Source organism: Dicentrarchus labrax, unplaced genomic scaffold, assembly GCF_905237075.1.
Source record: "Dicentrarchus labrax unplaced genomic scaffold, dlabrax2021, whole genome shotgun sequence".
NCBI lineage: Eukaryota > Metazoa > Chordata > Actinopteri > Moronidae > Dicentrarchus > Dicentrarchus labrax.
The window spans coordinates 12,264,117-12,282,893 of record NW_026136703.1 but is presented as its reverse complement, the minus strand read 5'-3'; the positions used below and the strand labels follow the sequence as shown (position 1 = coordinate 12,282,893).

Sequence of the window (18,777 nt, the reverse complement as noted above, 5' to 3'; positions counted from 1 at the left end):
ACCTCTGAGGTGATCAGGAGGAGTGAAGCAGCGGGGAAACAACAATCCTCTGCCCTAATGCAGTGCCACTTAATACAGCTAGCCCAATAGACCTAGAGACCATAGAGGTAGGCTGAGGGACCCTAAATCTCCTCCCCATGAAAGCAGCTCAATACAAAGACTTTTAGATGACCTTTCTCTGCAAACACCCGCAGAATTAATAGTATGATCACGCAACCTTGCAACAGCCTTATAGAAAATAATGGACACGTATCATGTGCGCATTTCCCTTATTCTCTAAAATAGACAGAAAGCAGTATCCACTGAATTATACTCAATGTACCCTGATGGATGAGCATAATCTCCACATCATCACTTTACTTAAAGGACAATCATGCATGCATGACTGTGAAGGGACTGGTCTGATGTTAACTGAGTGGGTCTGGTTAATGATTTACTATATTGGCTACTTACTTTACACATGGGCAGGCACGGACAGGATGCAAGCACAACTAAGAAATACACTCAGGATGTAGAAAATCCCATAAATCTGACAACGAATGAGAACCTCTGATGGGCTGACGACTGGCTAACAGTAGATCAAGTGCAGTATGGTATCAAGTGAATGCTGATGCTAGAGTATATCCCAATGAGAAATGGATTTAATGTAAGAAGCTTATAATAGAAATACGATGCTATGATAGAGCTTTAAAAAATGATATTTAATGCTACTGGATCCTGACATGTGAACGATCTCTACTCTCAGGCAGGATATCTATGCACAGGACAAGACCCTCTGAAATACAATTTGGGAGAGAAATGCGAGACAGAGCTAAAGAAAACACCACTGGCTCCTATTTTCACAGTCTAGTCTGGCTTCATGTACATGCTTCCTAGACAGGAAATTGAAGCAAAGTCATAACCAGTCAACTCCACCCTTCCATCACCCCTCACCCTTTACCCTCCGACCACCCCTTACCCACCTCAGGGCACTGGTAGATAGAAGAAATCAATTTCCCTCTCTCTCTCCATGCATTGTTAGGTGTTGATTTAGGGGAGCTAATAAAAAGACACACAAAGCTGAGCCCATCTGCTATTCAGTTAGGATTCTGGAGGTTAGAGAGTGGCCTTCTCCTGTAAAGCTGTCTGTGAGCTTTATGCCCAGTGGAGTGAATAAAGGGTCAGGGCCACAAGGCTTATGAGGTTGATGGCACTGATGATGAGGATGATGGTGATGTTGGGGATGTGGAGGAGAATGATGTGGGTATGATGAAACTGAAGGCCACAGAATCCATCCTTATATCATATAGAGGTGGAGAAGAGGCCATCAAAAAGGGACATCAGCATTGGTAGATATTTCACACATCAGCCAGAGACGCGGGATATAAAAATATATACATTTATCGCAGTAAAGCTGACTGAAAAGTCCCCATATAGTAGCAAGCTTTAACAATTTACACTTATGTTTATGCTGTCACGTTCAAGCTAACCACTTGAGAGCTTTGTGCATAAGCATAAAGTGGAAACCATGAAAAACATGATGCATGAGTGCAGCCGTTCCAGAAGCCATATTGTTTCTTTTATCATCCATATGATCTATTACTGACAGGTGCAAGTGGGTGTGAAGAGTAGCACTGCTTGAGAGAAGTATATTTTTGCGCGGCATCAACACAATCCAAATGTTCAAAGCATTCCCATTGGCGGAGAGGCGTGGAGCTACTTCAGGGCTCTGACTCCTCGACCATTGTTCTGTACAAGTGGGAGATGGTTTTGGTTTTCAACCCGAGGTCTATCCGTAGAGAGAATCAAACTGCACATGTGAGGATAAGAGGACAGAGAGAGAAAGAGAGGTGGGAGGAGGTAGGCCGGGGTTGTGGACCTTGCCTGGAGGCTTGTGGGTGGTTGTGTTGGTTTACTGCCTGTCAGCACTGATCTTTATTAAACTCTGGGGACAAATGCAGTCAGATGCTATGGCCTTATTATGGAAAGGAGGTGTGCCGAGCGCACCGGGGGAAAGAAAGCCCTGCCTGTGGAATGAGCCCTTCACAACCCTTAGAGACCTAAGTTTGTCTCTGTCCCTCACACTAACTGTGATGAAAACCAGGGCAGCAACAGCAGGAGAGAGAGCCACCCGACTAACTGACTGCCTCTCTGGGTTGATGGAGAGTGTCATCACAGACAGCCCATGCCCAGAGGCTGATGGAAACAAGCTCAGCCGTAACCACTTATGGATGAGGGGACAGGGAGAAAGATGTGCATGATTTCTCTCCCATGCCTCCTTAGGGCGCACACAGAACCGGGCAAAGTCACACACACAGGATTTTTTCTTTTACCGTGGCTCTGTCAGTACACCTTTTCTCTAACCAGACAAAGTGAAACTGCCATCTGACTGCTTCTGCATTCACCATCTGATGTGCCTCTGATGTCGAGCCAGGCCAGATATACGGTAGCAAGCTGATTTAAATCAAGGGAAGGTCATAGTGATTTGAAATGCATGAGGCCCCCTCGCTAGCCGAGAGACTTTTAGGCACGCTCCATTGAAAGTAAAATACTCTGGGAAACCATATTTTCTATTCCAGTTGAGCCCAACGATATTTCCCAGACATAAAAGCTCCCCATGACCCAGTGCAGCCGACAATCTCTAGCATTCTGTTGAATGTGGTTTACGTTTACGTTCTATTCCTAACATTAGTTATAGTGCAGAATGAGTCCAGAACTGACATTGTAGCAATAAAACCTTCACTATTCCTCAACCCTGTGTGTTCATTGTAATTGTTCGGTAAAAGGAAACACAAGCTGGTTTAAATCCTGAAAGTTGACTTCAAGATTAATTTGCTCAGTCAGTCTTCCTTTCCTTCCTTCCCCTACCAGGTTTTTCTTTTATTATTCTACCAGCATGGAAACATTCCTCAGAAAGAGTCAGTAACCCTAACACCACGCTGCTTTATATCTGTCCTCACTAAACTTTGTTCTCACCAGCACCAGTCCTGTTTACACATTACAATTCTTAAGTACTTCCTATGACTGCATTTCTTGTAAAAATCAAGAACACACAGCAGCTGCCATATCTAATGCCCTTTCAACTCCTGACTTTCCCTTCCTCTTCTTCCCTGTAAGGATGCAACCAAGCCATCTCTGTTTACTTGGCCTGGAACAGTGTTGACCCTAACCACACACCGTCTCCATAAGTCTCAAAGGGATTGGCCCCCAATAAACCACAGGAACCCAGTCCAGGTCCCGGGGTGAGGACGAGAGCTTCCACCAGGCCTGCTTTCCCACAGGTAGCCCAGCTCACTCTGACAGCAAAGTCGGAGAAAAACGAGCACAGCTGCTGGCCTTGCCCCGGGTGAGTGCAGGGCATTAAGGCAGATTACATTCCCAGGATAAAAGCAACACATCCAGTGGTGTAATCCCTCTCTGCCCCCTGCTCCTTCTCAACTATCCCCACCACCTCCACCTTTCTCACCGCTTCCCAGGCCAGCCGACTGGCTCAGATCCCCTGAAGGAGCACGGGGCTGGAAGGCCTGTGACTCTGATTAGATATCAGGTAGAGCTTTTAGTGCAGCGGCAGATCTGGGATACAGACCATTAAATTTAACCACTGCCTGCTCGGAGGCAGAGAAGACAATGACTCAGGATGTCACACTAGCATGCTATTTAACTCTGTGGGAACGCCTTTGGTAGAACACAAAAATGGGACGGCTCACCAAATCACATCAAACAGATGCTTGCCCCAGTGTTTGCTGACTTGACAAGATTAAACAAACCTGTAATAAGACTTTCCCCAAACAAAGCAACGGTATCTGCAGCAACACAAGTACACTGTCATTACCCACTTGATAATACTGCCTCAGACAAAAGGCATACACTGTAGTAATGAATTCATCCTCTGTGGCTGTGCTTCATTTTTCCATCACTCTTTGGGGTTTTTATTGGCGCAAAATGAGATTACATTAAATAATAATTTTGAAATATCTCGCTTTTTTTCTAAGTGAGGCTACATTTAGACACAGAATCAATTCCGCTTTCGCTTTTCATGAGCTGTCTCACTACTCCTGTTTCTCTTTGCACCATCCTGAGATTTCACATCTTTTTAACTAAATGAATTTTGTAAATTGCAAGAAAAGCTCACGGTTGAATAAAGGTGGAGCACCTAAAAGCAATTACCAATCCTCAACTCTGCAAAAACAGTTTGGAATATAACATTCTTTTGAGATAGATAAACTAGGATTACCTAATTCTGCGACTTTTCACAGACAAACTGCTTACTTACGAAGTCAACAAAACATTACAATGAACAAACTTCCCCATTTTTTAGATCAAACAGATGATTACCTTGTTTAGAGAGGAGCATCAGATTTTTTTTTGCATCAGTATTCCCTTAAATGAACAGCCAAGTCTTCCTGAATCAAGCATCTGCTCATGTGTCAGTCTGTCTGCCCTGCGTGATTTAGCCCTTTCCTCCCTTTAACTGTCAGTGAACTGCTGACAGAAAATGCAAATAGGCTTCACCCCTTGGTGACACTCTGAACACATGATAGCCCCACCTGTCCAGAGTATCACAGTGACACATCCTCAGATGCATGATTAGAGGGTCGGCACTCGAACGAGCACACAAAATTTACTACAAAATACAGTTGTGACAGCTTTTTTTTAAGAATATGTAGATAAGATCTGGTGTGACATGTCACTTTGTTTTGGGTCTATGTGCACTGTGATAGAGCTCATTGTACACTACACCCCTCCATAAAAACAGATGTCACTGTCCATCAAAAATAAAAAAGGTCATAGATCCTGCTGACCCTCAGGTTAAACATAGATAGAGTCAGATGTAATCACTCATGAGTATTTGCCAAACCACCCTGCAACCATTAATGACTTCATATAATGACATGTCACCACTCCATATGGCCGACCCATTTATCATCGTGTAGCTCCTCTTACTGTGGGCAGAATGGGTCTCACATACATGTTTTTATAAAAGTGTAATTACATAAAAGGCTCACTAAACCAGGCTTTACAATTGAAGGAGAAATTGGTAAAACATGTGCATGTGTGTGTGTGTGTGTGTGTGTGTGTGTGTGTGTGTGTCTCTGCCCTTGTGTGGCTGTCTCTTTACACCACACCCATCCATCACTCCAGCCTTTCGCCACTTGGCCAGTTAATTACCCTTTCCTGTTCACTCACGCACATAAAGAAAACAAGCCCCTTTCAGACTGTTTGGACAGACTTCATTCTCCCTCTCCCCCTTTCCAGCATCTCTCTCCCCTCTGTGGACTCAAGGCAGCCTTCAATGTCTCAGCCCCCCAGATCCGTCAAGCTTTCATCGGCTTTGGCCGAGGTCAGACTGTTGGGAGGTCCAGCCTGGACTCACCAGTGGGAGAGTGAGGGACTATAGCAACTGCCCGAAAGACGTCTTCATCGGACATCTGGTGGTGAATGATTGTTATTTCAACTCAATGAGAAACTGATTTCACAGAGATGAAACAATGCTCTTGGTTGCAGAAGGAACATGAACCAGCCTCATACTTATTTTCAATTATGAAAGATGTACTGCTGAGCTGCATCACTAGAAAAACTATAAGCATGAAAATTATTTCTCCTCTTCAAATATTTTCCACTTCCCTGCCCGTAGCTGTTGTGGAGCAAGTCAGGCAGCAACAGGGCTGCTTGCTATGCTGTCCGCACCAGGGACGCAGTGGATTGTGTTTACGTACACTTGCACCAACAATTGTGCACTTCTAATTAGAATGGCTAATTTTTTGGCTCTGAGATGCTCTCATGGTAGTTTCTCTTTTTCCCCAACCAGACTTGGCTGTGGAAACGAACCAAAATGAGTACATAATGAAAAATTCAACAGGCAAGCTGGATAGGCAGTAGCCAGGTGTTGCTGTAAACTGCAGGTGAAAGCAAGGGCAGAAGGGGGGAGGAAAAGGTGGAATGAGGGGATGGAGGTTGAAAAGAAAGGAGGAAGGTTAAAAATCATCTGGCACATTCTCAGAGCGTATTGCTAATGAAAAAAAAAGATTAATATTTGGTCCTGTCTCCTTCGAATCAGCTATTTTGCAAAAAGCTAAAAACATATGACAGTTTCCTTTCGAAAGTTAAAATTGTCAGGATCTAAATTTCACCGCTGTTCTATATATTTGTGAAGTCCTCATTAGTGTGCAGAGTGAAACTCAGTATTCAGTATTTCCAACCATCCATTGGAGCTTGTTGAGAGATCTATTTTTGTCCAAGAGCCCACTCAAAAACACTCACTGCAGAGCAGAGGATCCTGATACAATAGTTCCTTCCAACAGCCCAAACCACTACTTCACTTGTATTTCAAACCCCTATTCAGTATATACACAGTGATGACAGCCACCTGCTTCTCCTCTGTCTGAACTGTCACACAGAGAGAACTGCATTCACTGCAGTTTGTTCTGTGAGACGACTTTTCGTTTTGACTGTAAAGCGAAGCACTCCCAGTTCCCTGCAGTTTATTTAGAGAGAAAACAAACTGCTGCTAAAGCTTATGGCAGCTAATCTCCATCGCAGGACTCCCTCAGCCACACGGAGGGGTAAAATGTGACATGCAAACGGTTAATTATGAGAGAAAAATGAAAAAGGAGTTACTCATGCTCAAACAGTAGTAATTGCATACGGCATCTTCATCAACATCCTCCGGATCCCATAAAGGAAAAAATCTCAGTCTACACATCAACAACATGATTAGAATTCATTATTTTTAGATTAACATTTAAATGCTTTTTCATGCCAAGCAGCACAGTTGCTGTGCACGTAAACATATGGATCTACAATATTAGCATACAGTCGTCATTTTATATGGTTGTTGCAATATTTCATCCCAGATACCTTTTGCCAAAATGCATAGCTACACATAGTAGTCAGGAAAATAGAGCGGTATGAAAGTGATGACAAGGTGAAATGTTGAGTGTCCTACAACAATTATTCCCTCCACTTTCCCCTTGGAATGGACGGTACAGTAATTATGCTGGCAAGCTGCCATATGGATAAATATTCAAGTTTTCTGTAGCTGTTGGAGTTTCAGTCTGCCTCCCACTCCCTCTCTCTCTACTCATGGAGTGACTCTATAGATTGTGAGCAGAAGCCACATAATGAGACTCTGTAAGTGGTTATTGTTGAGCACGGCACTTTTTTATTTGGCAGATATCTCAATTTTTACTCATCAGCCCCATGTGCCAGCACGCATAGGTGAGCAACAGGCTCACTGATTAGCATCACAAAGCCGCAGGGGCTATAGAACGAGCTATAGGTTAGTCCCCCATTTTGGCTCCTTAACTGTGTTCATACAGCAAAGCACAAATCATCCTGAGCCAAGGTGAGCTGTGCTAAGCGTCCCTATACTATCCACTCCCAGTCTGCAGAGCATTATCTCAGAGAGTGACATGCTTTGTGTCTCATAAAGCTGCTGCGTGTCGGCAGAACAATGGAGCAGCAGAGTTGCGAGCGGCGGAGTTGTTCTAGTGCAACAGCCTAGTGTAGGTACGGCAGAGAGAGGGGGGAATACTAATTTATCATGAAAGATGTCATTACCATGCCAATGACTTCTCAGAGAACACAATTATCACTAATAATAGAAATTTAAACATCAGCCCAGGGCTTTCAGCCAAAGAAGGGTTGTATTAATGGAAAACTGTTGTCTGTTTATGAGAACTAGACATTGAAGGCTGGTGAGAGTACTAACACACTGAGATAAGCACTAACCATTATCTGTTTTTTGGGGTTTTTTTCCATGCTAATTGAGATGTCTAGACACATTCAATTGAACATCAGCGAGATAAGGAAGTAGGCTGAACTATCTCGGTGGAGAATAGTGCACACTAATCCACTTACTGAGTCTGAAGGATTTTCATTCACCATCCTAGAAAAATGCTTGGCTTATCAAAATTGTTTCACATGCACATTTTGCCACTTTGTCTTTTAGGAACAATAGCATCCTGCCAATGGCCTTATGGCCTACGACAAAAAGCAACTCCAACCATTTCACTTGGATTGGTTGGGCTGAAAGCCAGTTTTTTCCCCCCTAAATAATATTCACTTTTAACTTTTATTAATTCATGTGAAAAAATGCTTCTACTATGAATAAAATATAAAAATGGCTTTATTTGATAATGTGTTAACTTAAATGGAACATATTTGTCCTATATCTGTACTGAACAAGCTGAAAAGAAAAAAAAGACAAAGGCTGTCGAGTTGCTCCCAATATGGACCATCTTGAGTTGGCTCAAATTGTGTCCGACCCACCCCCAAGCAGGTGCGGTAACATCAGGTGGGCTTCATCGTCATTCAATCATCGTTATTGATTGAACTGACTGACTGCTACATTCTTCTCCGTCTTCCACATCCATTTAGTCATCCCTTAAAATTCAGGATGATAAGTAGCTGGATAACAACCTTTGCACAGTACAATTGTAAACAGCACTTCACCGACCCAAGACAAGCACGACATCAGTTAAAGGCCAAGTTAAAAAGGTATAGCCTTGTTGTAATGGAGATGAAAATCCCTGCTGAGCTGGTGGCCCTGCTGGTGGCACTAGAGAAAAAAAGTCTGGGGATTAGCCAATAGGATACATCGTCTGGGCACCATGAATCTCTGTACCAAATTTTCCACCAACATACTGAATTTTCCACCAACATACTGAAAGCCATCACACATTCCAGCAGACACAGGAGAAAGTAGAGCAATATGTGAAGGTTTTGTAACTCATCCAAGTGTTTGAACGAGCCTCTGCATGACAAAGGGGTCAAACAAATCCCCATCTAAGGAGACGTGAACTAACTGTAGGAGACTGCCAATATAGCCTTTTCTCAGCGCAGCCTATCACAAAACAGTGAAGAAGTCACAAAACTGTCTCTATTTTCATGTCAGGGATGCCAACATGGGCGGACAAGGACTTTGCTGCTGTCATTTCACATTGTGAAATAAAGAGATAACCTTGGAGTAAAGTTGTTGGCAGCTTTGTTGAGCTCTGAGTTCTTGTCTTAAATTGTGCTTTTCACATTCTTCGGGGGCTTTCTTTCTGCCTGCTCATATAAAAAATGTCACAACACAGCAGAGCTCAGTGAGAATTGAAGGATTCATCATGATGGAGAAACGTGTGCCTGAGAGAAATAGAAGGAAGATGTAGGTGCACAGCTGAATTGTGCGTTCAGAGCCGCACTGCAAGGACGGAACACGTCAAACAAAGTAAAAATAGAACGCTTTAGTCTGCAATGAGATTTATACTTTTGGCTCACGGGTACAACGGTATTCATCTGAGTCTGTCTGTCTGCATAAGCCCTGAGTGATGCGCTTTAATTGCACTTAAGAGCATGAGAAACACTCAGTTAAGAGCAGTTAAATAACAATAGTCACTCAAGGAGAGAAGAGCTGTACGGTCTGCAGCAGACGGATGCAGACTAATGGATCTTTTATATATTTATGAGTGGAAAATGGAAAGTAGCCAGATATATCATCAAATTGAGGGTGTAAATGTTTATGCATGGCTCCAATTGCTTTGTTTTGTTAATTTCACGAAATAGACTGAGACAAAAAGAAACTATTACATCATGTCAGGCTGAATCACATGCTACATCCGTGCCTTTTTGAGCTACCAACACACACACACACACACACACTCATATGTAAAATGGGTCTGGGGATGCAGAAGCATGCGCGGCCCATGCTCGGGGTTTGATTGTGGGACTTGGGGGTCAAAGGGTAACTAATTGTGCGACTCATGGAGGTCAACACTGGTGTGGCCTTCTGCATGAGCACTGGAACACCACCTGAAGGTCTGTCAAGAAAGACAAATGAACTCCGACCTCCCTGCTGATGACATCGACCCCAGTCAGCAAGCACGCGCCATATCTTAATCTGGGTCACGGAGACAGGAGCAGACCACTGCTGCCGGTCTAGACGCTACGTGCTGAAGGAGCTATTGGTGATGTTTACCTGCCTGGTTTCATGTTCAGTTACTCATCAAATATCACAAACCAAAAAAAAGTCTCATTCTCCATGAGGTCAAACCTGGCAACTGAAGCGGTGGTAGCGGTCTATTGCTTGTTGTGTAAGATAAATAAGAGATGCGGTCACTCCGGCCTCAATGTGCGCACAAATTGCTGGGAAAACAAAAGCAGAAAAGCCTACTTGGTGCAATCTGGTCAATCTAACAATAGCATTCTTGTGCAAGCAGCTCTTTCTTTTTTAGAGACCCCATAAAGATCTAAACTTAGCTCTGCCTTCAAACTCTTGGAATTCCACTAGAGCAACTCTCGGTTTTACACGGTGACTCCCTAAGCAGGGCAGAGCAGGAGATGGTTATCATTTTTCAACAGTCAATAATTAGCGACTCCCTAATCAGCTGTTTGTGCAGCGTGCCTGTCCATGCCTTCTCATTTAGCCATATCACAGCAGACACCGGGGCTTTTACCTGCCATGCCATCAGCAGTAATCCACCGCCTGAACCACACTGATAGCTGACTCTACTGTCTGGAATGTACTCGCAGTTGAGCCCCATAAAAGAGCATTTACCAGGTCTACTGTGTGTGTGTGTTTGTGTGTGTATGTGTGTGTGTGTGTGCCATCCTGTTGCAAAGAATTAACAAATACGTGTGATGGATGGATAAAATCACATGACAACTCCGGCCTGACGGAAAAAGTATTGTGATGGAGGTCTAGGGATCATCCAAAGAAAAGGAGTGTCTCACTTTCATGATTAACAAAATGTCAAAAAGGATTTCCCTTCCTAAACAGAGACCACAATCATGTGAGGCTACCAGCCAACGGGACATGGACAGATGGGACGTCTCCCTCTCTTTCTCTGCCTGCTCCTCCTGCACTGTTTTGGAGACAAAAATGACCCAGACCTGTGTCAACAGCTGGGAAAAGCATCCCTCGCTGTGCTTTGTGAAAGTGATAAAAATAACACCATGAAAGATCCCGCTGTGGGTTACGCCCTGAATGGGACTGTTTTTCCTGGACGGGAGGGTCACTGTCAGGCAGAGCTGGACCTCCAGCCAACACACATCAAGGCAGCACTTTCCTAGCCTCCGTTTTCGCCCCTGTCTTTTCCTGTTTTGACAGGAAACAGGAGATGATAACATAGTCGCACAAACAAGCAGAGATTGCCTCCGACCTGCTGCCGAGCTGTCCGCGCGTGGTAGTGGAACGTCTGTTTTCTTTAAAGGCCTCGTGTCCAAACATACAAAAAATAACACGCTCACTGTCTAGTACAAACACGGACACCGGGCCGCAGTGACGCACACGCAGGCACACCTGAAACATACACATCACTCACACACCTGTCTTCATGCCAAGCTTGAATAACCTCTTCAGAGCCTGGCACGGTCTTCTGTATGTCGAGCACTTCCTCACAGGCTCCCAGCAGCGTGCCAGCGCAGCGTCACACAAAGAAGCATAATAAAACAGACCACCAAAGTCACGGACACAGGACTGAAAGAGGGGAGATGAAAGCCACGGTCGCCACGGGGAACCGAGGAGGTGAGCAGAGGAGCAATGTCAATATCTAGCAGAGAGAGGAAGGGAGGCTTTGGGGGCCAAGGGAGGTATGAACGGGTATCATCTCTTGTCCAAGGCTCTTTTTGGAATGTGAGCCTTTTATGTTGTCAGGAAGCACACAGCGGTGAGACACAACAAGTGGAGTGACGGGGCCATTAGAGAGGCTTTGTTGACGGTGAGAGAAGCTCAAAGGAACGGGACTCTTTGATTGCCCTCTCTGATCCCCCACTAGCCTTTGTTTATGAGCTAATTAAGCATTGTTCAGCTTCTGCAGGAGCCTCGAGCCCTCCATCCCCATAGCACCACCATGACTTTCAATGGCTACTGTAGGGCTTTTACAGCACCCTCTATAACTTAACAACTCGAGCAGGAATCACTTTCTGAACTGCTTTTCTAGTATGGGAACCAACCTCTGATGAAAACTGACTATAGATGTGTATGTTGTGTGTATGCATGCATGTGAAAAGTGCATAAAAGAGATGGAAGCACACAAGTCAGGTATAGTCTGATAGGTCAAATCCAGTTCAAAAGTGGTCTCCAGTGAACTGCGTCTTTGGGAGTTCAAGTGTGCCCTGGTTTAGCCCCTTCACTGGACACTGCAGCCAAAACAGCTCACAAAGAGATGAAGACATGAATGCCCAGCGTGGGACGACGGGAGCCTGAGGGGTCAATGAATGGACAGAATAGGGAGGAGGGGGTAATGTTTCGCTGGATGGATGTGGTAATGGCCGTGTGCCAGCGGTGAGTATGTGTTGGTGAAGGAATGCTCACACAGAAAGACAGACAGATGTGTAAAAACGGAATATGTGCACAAATGTATTTACCTGCGTTTGGGTTCGCGGACAGGTCAGGAACGGCACATGAAAAGGAAAAACAGGAAAGGTGAAAATCCCAATTTGTGCATTCACAACTTAAATGAATTTCACAACAACAATCACAAGAAGAGGCAAATAAAAGATTTTGATCATATGAATTATTTCTGCTCATGAACTCAAGCCAAAGGTCAGCATTGCTTTGTATGACTAAGGCCTCCCCTGGAAACCAGCACACTGCTTCAACGTCAAACTAAAGCGAACACAACCTGTAAAACGCTGTGTGTAAATAAAACCACACATTTACGTTTGACCACATAATAGTTTTACGGCCACCTAGCTGTCTGGACTTGCGGTGGACATGAGATAATGACCCTGGTTTTGAACGTTTTAGCTCTTATGAGCTGCTGCGTTGCTGCTCTGGAGGAGAAAGAGGGGGGGACACAGCAGAGGGTCAGAGGACTGAACACAACAGCAGCATCCACTCCTGCTCCGGACAGTAAAGCTATGCAGGAATTCACCAAGGCCAAAGACACAGGTGTGCTCCCCGTGAGCTTCCCTCCTTTTCACCGGGCATTTGACGGGGGGGAAGCATTTCCGCGTTTGCACGGACACGTTCAAAGGCATTCCAGCAATGTTTTTGTTTGATGCATACATTTAAAGTAGTAAACAACAGCTACTATCTATCATGTTGATTTAAATGCTTCTGAAAGAAGACAGTTGAGTCCCTAAACCCCACCACAAAACATCGGCATGTCGGAACAAAATACTAACTGAAATTAACTCCAAACAAAAGTGAAATGCCAAGGCAATCTAACGGCCAACGAGACAATTCTATGAATTAACCTACACACAAGTATACACATACTTGTCCACACTCGCTCACAGGCTCGTTCTCACACTCAGCATGGGAGTCAGGCGCTTAGCTGGGGGTCCAGTGGCGAGTGAGGCCCAACGGCGAGTTCCCAGAACAGCGAAGAGGATATCTGGGCTTTTATAGGCGACGCTGAGCTGATACTGAGAAGCAAACGCAGAGGATGGAGAGGCAGTTTGGGACTCATAAACAGAGAGGTTTAAGTTTAAGTGCCCGACACACACGAAGGAGATAAAACAGCCCAGAGCTCTTCAGCAGAGAGAGTGACATCATAAAATAGAGCAGCAGTAACAAGAGGGGAAGCATAAAGGACTGATCTATTAATGGGAGTCGGTTCATGGGAGAGAGGCAGGGGAAGGTTTACTCCACAAGCATCCGCTGAGACTAATGACAAGCTCAAGATGACATCAGCATATCTCTGCTGATCTGAATATAAATTAATTATCCTCATTTAGCTTTTTTTCTGAACACCAGTGACCTCCAAAGTAAATGTGTTTACTGTAAGTGGGCCGAAAATGCCAGCCAAGTTCATCACTGCACTAGAAACAGTGATAATTATGAGGAACTGGCTTTGCTTTACTTAGCCACTTTATCTCAAGGCATCTAACCTTCTCTCTTATCTCTATCACTCTGGTGCTGCTTATCTGGATGAATCATGAGACACAAAATATAAAAGAAGGCCGTCACATATTAGTACTAGAGGCTGGACTAACTACAGGTAGCATAGATGGGATGAAAGTCAACCCGCTTTTTGTGATACCACCGCTGCAAAAGGAGCAAAAACTATGTATCTCAGCCCTCGCCGCTTCTCAAGCTTTTCAATCATTTTCCCAAATGTGAAAACATCTGAGAAAAAGCCTTCACCTGCCAATCAAACACAAACAGAACTGCTACTGTATTTTAATTGACTTCTTTCCGGTGAAAATCCATTATCAAGATCCATAGTGCTTAGGGTGACCTTTTCAGTGTTCCACCAATTGAGAAATTCAGCAATGCAGTTGGGAATAAAATCAACTTTGCTGCCATTTTGTAGAAAGCATTACTATGCTACTTCCTTTAAAATGTCAGCAAGCAAATTGCTACATCAAGGCATTCAATAATGAAAGAAAAATGCACACCGAAACACATACTTTCCTCCTTCCTCCTTCCTTCTGTCTACAGAAGGGATACATGCTTTGGTGCAAAGGTTGAGGTTTTGGATATTTATCGGATGAACTGATAATTAGCATTATAACTGAGAGTGTAGTATAGTATAGTGTGTGCCATGTTAGACCCTGATATGAGTACCAAACCAGCAGCAAATCAAAAAAGCATCTAAAATCAGAGCTAAATAGAACTTGTATTCTCATCATATTCACCACAAAGCTAAACCCACTGAGTACCAGAGTAATGGCACTGGCCAGTCACCTTCTCCATCACCTTCTCCATTAACCAGACCACCACCAGGCCTGTGTGTTGGAATGAGGATAAAACACTGGCAGTAATAATGCAATCATAAATTGGTAGCAGTTAAGTTCAGAAAGATGGATGACTTCTGCGGCAAAGTGGAAAGGATGGAGGGACTCTCAATGTGCTTCATCTCTTTCTTTTTCCTCTGGTACTTACACGCACATTCACACATCATCAATACACACACTCATCCTCGCTCACAGAGCTGGACACTCAAGCATGAAATGAACATGAGCAGCGTGAACTTTGACTGGCATCTTCACACTGCGCCAGGATTTATGGAGCACTATATACGTATCAGAATGAGCTCCTGACAATAAAGAATAGCCCAACGCATAGCGGGGGAGCCCAGTAAGACGAGTTAACGCAACCCGTCTACCAATGACAACACAACCTATCACAATCCATCTACTATTACACAAACACAAATAGAATCACGCAGAGATGCATGCATACTGTCACCCAGACACATATATAGAAATATGACATAAAAGCACACCGGTGCACTCACACAGCAGCTGCACACCACAACCACACTTTACTACTGTTGGTCACTGAGGGGCTCTTCCGGGAATAGACAGGTTAGCTTTTAAGAAACATGCATACAAAATTCAGTGTAAAAGCTGCTCTAATCCATATTTTTACTCGTACTGAGGAACGCAGAGGAATAATCACCCAACTCTGCAGAGGTTTTTTACCACATTTTCTCTCATTGTTTTGGTTTTACACCCCACACCTTTGCTGTTTTGGTTGATTCTCTCAGCACTCAGTTTCCAGCAGCATGTAGCAAAAAAGCTCCAAAAACATACATACAATAATCGAACATCCCACCCTGAGCGTGACATCAGAGAAAAATGGCGGCAGTGTGAATTATGGTGGATGTTTACTTGATGTGAAACTAAGCCACTGTTTGCACCACGTTCCCCATATCAACTTCATGAGCGCCAATGTTTACGGTTTGCTGCGGTGCCTCCAAATAGCCCAAAAATCATTAAATGCATGTTTGAAGTTTCTGTTTGACAATTGAAGGTTGTTTTTTTTATATAATTTTTATTACATTTTGGTATAATTTGATAATAGTATACATCAATAGTGGCAAAATAATGAATTTAGCAAATGCATGTGTTAATTTCAGCAGTATCACCCATTCTTACATTTCATATTTAAACATACCTCCTAACTGCATGCAAAAGCACTGTACATAATCAGTCATCTTTTAGTTTATTTCACTTTGTGTAAATATGAATTACAATTCCTGCAAAAGACAAACTCTTTAAGTGCCATGGCTCCTGGCACTTTGACAAGGGTTGTTCAGAGACGGTGGGGTTGCACATTCCCTGTAAACATTTATCACAGATTTCATAAACCTGCTTCTCTAACATCAACATCCAACACTCAACATCTGCCAAAGAGGAAAACAAACACGGCAATGTCAAGTCCAACTTATACTCCACTGATCCGCTGTTTGCTGTGAGCAAGGGAGCCACGCCCAAACAGCTCGGAGTTTGCTGTCTGCATATCCATCTTGGCAAGGATACACAGCGCTGGCATTCTCTTTCAGCACATTGCTATAAGCCAGGCGATTTGTCTGCTACCACAAGGCCTGCTGTCAATTGAGTGCGTTTTATGGAGCCAGCAGGAGATTACCTTCAACTCAGTGCTCCTCAATGTCTGTGTACCGTCTTGAAAATTTATCTCAACAACTATGCTTTTCCAATACTCTGAATCAAACTCAATAATGGACTGCGGTCTGCCCGGATTGAGCATGGCTCACTTCACCATGACATATGGAGCCAGGCAGTAGGAGCCCCGTGATAGCATGAAGTAAACACACGCACGCACACACACACACACACACACACACACACACAGGCGTCTGGCCCTAAATTAACAAGTCAAACTGATTAATTCCCCACTGGTTACACTTCTTGTTGCATTTGTGTTCTTTGCTCGTTGACATTTCTGCCTTTGTTGCTCTGTTCTCATGATCTGCAGACCTGTGCTGTGCTGTAACACATCGCCCTGTCAGTCGAGACTGCAGATCCATTGTTTCATTTCAGTCTGGATCATTGTAACACATGATCCTTCAGCAAACAGCAGCAAACCCATTCGGACACATGCTATTATGCGTGGAAATCATTCTTCAAATACACTAACAATGAGAAACAGCTAAAGAATATAGGTGCTGTCACAATCTCTGCATTATCTAGGGCTTTCATTCAACAAATTCTGTGAAAAGTATTGTTAATAAAATATAACATCTGGGTCTTAATTTTGATCGCCTGAGTGAGTCACGTCTGAATTAAAATACTCAGTAAATACACACCTGTGACTGGCTATTAACAGGCACTAACTCAAAATGACCACTCATATCAAATTTGTGCAATGTTAGCCTAGCAAGCATGTTGCTGCATGTTGTTTAAAGGGAGAGACATTTTGGGAAATACGCTTTCTTGCCAAGAGTTAGCATAGATGAGAACATCCATAAACCTCTCATATATGTCTGTTAAATATGAAGCTACAGACAGTGGCCAGTTAGCCTAGCTTTACGTAAAGACTGGAACAGGGGTAAACAGCTAGCAACCTCCTAGCACCTTTAATGTTCGCTCTGTAAAGCCTATATGTTATGCTAAGAAGCTAACCATCTCCTGGACGTAGCTTCTTATTCAACAAAAAGTCATATTTAGTGGTATAAATCTCCTAACAGTTAAGAGTATTTCACAAAATGATTTTATTACTAACACATTTACATTCCTTTTAAATCATAATACTGTGGTAGCCTATCATTTCTTTGTTAATAATACTTTTCTTTCTAAATGCATCGGGCCACTTCAGGCCAATAGCTGGTTGGTAAAAGACTTAAGAAAAGCTAAGATGCTCAACCAACTGTGAAGCTTCTTGTCCTCTGGTAGCTTATTGCCGTCTCGTCAGCTCATTATAAGGTAATTTTGCACCTGGTCTCCTAAGTCACACACTTTGATTGAAGGTCTTTACTGAATAGCTGTTAAGGATAATAGGTCGGCTTTACATATTTGACTTTAGTGAATGAGAGAGGCACTGCAACCTTTACAACAACGGAGGGCAGCTCTAAATAGCTCTTCTCACCTTGACAGGTAACTGATGGAACATCTGGACGGCTCTCTGTACGCATTATAGTGGCATGCAGCCGCACCAGAAAGAGCCAGATGGCCAGAAGAGGACACATTCAGGTAAACTCCGTCCATATGTGTGTGCGTGTCTGAGCTCACGCATGAGTTCACCTGTGTGCACGTGCCTGTGTACGTAGATTATGTGTGGGTGTGTGTGTTAGTGGGCATTTGCTGGGGAGCCTCAGTCAACTCCTATTTTATCTCGCCCGCTGTGGGTCTGCAGTCAGGAGTGCAGAGCAGACGCAAAGGAATGGCAGTTATTCCAGGTGGAGAATTCCTCATCCTCCACCAGCAGATTCCCTTACTATCCTCCTGATGAAAGGCGATGAGCATCAGCCTAACTTACTGCAGCTCAGTTTCCACACAGACCCATCAACCTTTGCATCTGCGCACCCTGAACCCATTTCCTGCACTCTGCCTCGTAGCAATTTACCCTTGCAATTGCGATAAGTAGCGGACTGGGCAGCAAGAATTGGGGTCAATTCGCTTTCAGCTCACCAAATTAAAGATGTAAAGTGAAACGGCAGCAGGCATAGTGAAGATGTGGCCTTCATTCCAGAGCTGCCTGGAGGATAGAAAAAAACGTTTTTGTCCACTGAAAGTCAGCAACTTTGAAAAGCAGGACCAGCTGTGAAAATCTGGAAGCAGGGAAGTGTATAAGGAACTCTTTACGCTCCTGACAGAGTTGTTCCACCGTCTACATGTAAAGCACTGTGGCTGCAATGTGCAGCTTCCAAGTGGAGATAAAGACCGGAAAATAAAGGAAATGAAGACATTTTCTTCAAAGACAACCAAAAATGTTTTGTTCTATGCCACTGTTCACACTGTTCTTTCTATTTTTTTAAAATGTTTAATTCTAGTTGGCAGTAGGAGTTTTATACAACTACCAGATGATACTTTATTGATATCCAGCTTGAGAAATACAATCATGTTTTCTACAAAATCCTTTTATTACTTGACAGAAAAAACCAACAATCTCAAATGTTA

The 18,777-nt window shown here is 43.7% G+C and overlaps 1 protein-coding gene across 2 annotated transcripts in view; it reads right to left on the bottom strand.

The window, feature by feature from the left end:
• Positions 1–18,777, bottom strand: part of kif26ab (kinesin family member 26Ab) — a 67,403-nt gene that overhangs the window by 40,718 nt on the left and 7,908 nt on the right. The gene's annotated exons all lie outside the window — the stretch shown is intronic.